This window comes from Aotus nancymaae, unplaced genomic scaffold (assembly GCF_030222135.1).
Source record: "Aotus nancymaae isolate 86718 unplaced genomic scaffold, 86718_ANA_hifiasm-v0.15.2.pri h1tg000008l, whole genome shotgun sequence".
Taxonomy (NCBI): domain Eukaryota; kingdom Metazoa; phylum Chordata; class Mammalia; order Primates; family Aotidae; genus Aotus; species Aotus nancymaae.
The window spans coordinates 38,211,882-38,215,929 of NW_026988419.1; positions in this window are offsets into that span (position 1 = coordinate 38,211,882).

Genomic DNA, 4,048 nt, shown 5'->3' on the forward strand with positions numbered 1-4,048 from the left:
TTATTCCTTTTTCATTCTCTGTCTTCCTAATTTATTTAGCTATATTTTTCTGTTCATGAATAATCTTTTCAGATATCTTTTAACTTGTCATTTCACATATTATTGATGTTTTCTATTTAAAATTTTATATCATTTGTTTCATTTAAAAATCTGTCCACTTGTTTTAGGCTGTTCAAGTTTTATGAATTTTTAGATTAAACCTTTTATTCTTTCAAAAATTTAAAACATGACTTAAAATATAACGTATGTTATATTCTGATGCATTAGTCAGAATTCTCCAGAGAAGCAGAGCCAATAGGAGACAGAGAGATGCATGGATAGATAGATAGACAGACAAGAGGGGATTTATTAGGGGAATTGACTAACATGATTATGGAGGCTGAGAAGTATTTCCACAGGCTATCTGCAAGCTGGAGAACCAGAGAAGCTGGTAGCAAGGCTCAGTCCATGTTTGAAAGCCTCTGAACCAGGGAACCTGATGGTGTAACTCTTAGTTTGAGACTGAAAAACTGATAACACGGGGAGCTCCTGTCAGGTCCTGGAGTACAAAGGCCAGTGATTCTGGAGTTCTGATGTCCAAGGATAAAGAAGTAGGATTTCTCAGCTTCAGGAGGTAGTGAGAGAAAGTGAGAAGAGAGTGAATTTGCCTCTCCTCTGCCTTTTTGTTCTACGTAGGCCCTCAGTCAAATGCATGGTGTCTACTCACATTGATTTTCAGCCGATCTTTCTTATTCAGTCCACTGATTCAAATGCAAATCATTCTGGAAACACCCTCACAGATATGTCCAGAGATAATACTTTACCAGCTATCTGGATATCTCTTAATTTGGTTGAATTCATAGCTGAAATTAACCATCACATCTGCATTTTTTTCATTGCAAGCATTAAAATCCCAGTGTATTGACTTTGGTCCCAACTGAAGTCATTGGGAATATAATTTCCTTTTTATTATCTGTTTTGTTCATAATTGCTTGCTTCTTCATATGTTGTAGTTGTAATAGTTTTGACTTGGGAATGATGGTTGCAGGGTTTTTATATTTTTATCAGTAGTTACCTTGTTTGTCCTTTTTTGATGATATATTTAAGGAGTGCTCTCAACTAGGGAAAACTTAATTTCTTAGCTAGGGGTTTTCTGAACAATGTTAGTAACATTAGTTTGAATCCTAAGCCCTTATAACACAGTTTTGTGGCTGAGAATTTTCAGGGTAGACTTTTTTTTCCACTTACCTAGAGCACTGTCCATTTTTATTTCATTGGATTGGGCTAAGCTTTATTAGAGTACGAATCCAAAATGCTCATAAACTGAGTGCAATAAATGCTAATTTATTATTTGTGCTAAGTCCCATATGGGTCAGGGTGGGAGCTATTCTTCACATGGTGACTTGGGGACCCAGATTCCTTCTATCTTGCAGTGCCACCATGTCAGTACATAACTTCTAAATTTGTGTGTCGGGGAAGGTATTCAGACTATAATATTGCCAGTTATAGAAATCATGCAGACTTCTTTAACTAGCATCATTCTTTATTTGTGATCAGTTAATGGTGTTTGAAACTTAAGAAAAATATTAAGTTTTCTATGCTCACCAAGCACAAGAACTGTTGTTAGTGAAAGAGATTTATTATACATTCCTCTGAAGTGTATATACATAGGTTCAACATTTCTATGTTAGAAATATATATACAGGGAGGCCGAGGCAGGTGGATCAAGAGGTCAAGAGATCGAGACCATCCTGGTCAACATGGTGAAAGCCCGTCTCTACTAAAAAAAAAATACAAAAATTAGCTGGGCATGGTGGCGCATGCCTGTAATCCCAGCTACTCGGGAGGCTAAGGCAGGAGAATTGCCTGAACCCAGGAGGCAGAGGTTGCGGTGAGCCGAGATCGTGCCATTGCACTCCAACCTGGGTAACAAGAGCAAAACTCTGTCTCAAAAAAAAAAAAAAAAAAAAAAAAGAAATATATATACAGGTTCAAAAGCTTCTATGTTTAAATATATATATGTATATTTAAGCTATGAATATTTGTGCATACACACATACACACTCATAAAGTAATTAAAAAATATCGAATGTTTTCTAACATAGTAAATGTGAGAATATAACAACTCTCTAAAAGTAGAATTGGTGTAGAACTACAAAGTTTTATTTTTCACTAATCATTTATTTTGAATAAAATTTTAATTAGAGCATCAGATTGAAGTGCTATGATTAGTCATAAAGTTAGTCCTTTTCATGGGTCAAGATGCCTTAATGTGTATCCTATAATCTTATGGCTGTTCATTTTTTTATCTAATCTATTGCTGAACCCCCTGCCACTTTCTCCCCATAATGACTATCAGCATTACTTCTTTTCCTACTGCTTAATGTTGGTTAAGACTATGCTCCTGTCTGTTTTGAATAACAACAGTATACTCCAGTAATCCATAGCTTTTCAATTATTCTTTCCACTGACTCTAAACTTGTCTTCCCATTTCATTGCTTTTATCTTCGTTTCCATGTTTAAATCCTGGGTATCATAAACTATGTCACCTTCCTAGTCCAGATTTTGTTTCTCATACAGGATAAAATAATTATTTTCTGAATAAGATTAAAATAAGAATTAGTTGATGTTAATTTGAGTTTTAAATTATCAGCTAAAGTAACTACATTCCTCCCCCTTGTAATTAAAAATAATGATACTTCTCAAGAGTAATAAGATCCTGAATTCCTTTATTCAAAAATAGGGTATAGCCTGGTTAAGTGAAAGGGTCTGTGCAATCTCTCTGAATCCCCAATAAGTGAATTAGTTTCATTAAATAGGCCAATGTGGCTGAAAAAAGTGCAAGTCACGGAACTAATTCTGGCTTGTTGAAACGTTGCCCTTCTTTAATTCTATATATATTTTAGGAAAAAAATAGCTTTTAAATGAATAATTATAAAGGAGAAAATAGGATTTGCAAGTTAGATATCACTTTCAGTATCTATCAAGGGTAATAAAATATCAATAGGATAAGTTAAAAGTGATTTCTGCTTTTCACTGTAATATTCTTCAAAAGATTAATTGACATGCTTTGCCATCAATGCTGACCATCCACTCACTCCTGATCTTCTGGAAACTGACTTCTCTCTCCCGTTAATCTAATGAAGTCTCTCTGTTGTCACCAACAAACAAATGGTCACATTTAAATTTTTCTCTTTAGTCCATATTTGCTTTGATTTTTCTGAACCATTATATTGTTGAACATGTTTACCTTCCTTTGCTCCACAATCTCAGCTCTTCTGTGGTGATCTTTTTGAACACACACACACACACACACACACACACACACTTTAAAAGGTGAATATATGTTAGATTTTCTTACTCTTTTCATCCGCTAAATGGAAGTATTACTCAAGATTTATTTTGGCCCATTGACCTTCTCTTTATATGTTCTTCCTCAAATGGTTCCTTCACCCTCGCAGCTTCAAGTAACCTCATTCTTATGCCCTTAATTTTAGGATATCTTGGGCTGTGTTAGAACTAGTTGACTGAACACTGCCTACAGCTCTTTAAATTCTGGGATCTGTAGGCTTTTAAATTTTCCATTATGGGAAAACCAAAGGAAATCACTGGGTGGAAAATTAATTTTCTGGAATATAGCAGCAGTGACTCTCAAGGCTGGATGAAATGAAGCTGTAGACTTCATGCAGTCTCAGTTCAGAGCATCTTAATTCTCTCTGGAGATTCTTACCCTCTCCATGATGGCCAAAGAGGAAAAGTAATTTATATACGTCTGGAGACCCCATCTGAGTGACTCTAGTTGCACTAAAAGAAAGTGATTTAGCTTTTTAAAATATATCTCTTTCTTTTTCCATTTGCATTCTTTCTGCAGTCTTTTCTTCACCTCCCTTTCCCAGGTCACTAAAAATACCAGTTGTGAATAGCTTTGCTTGGATTCATTGCTACAGTGAAATTTTGGGATACCTTAAATTTTGTTTTGAAGCTTCTGGCTCTGCTCTGAGAAGACAATCATGAAATGGCTTTCTCTCTCTTTTTAGTAGTCCTTAAACTAAAAAAATTTTTTAAAATA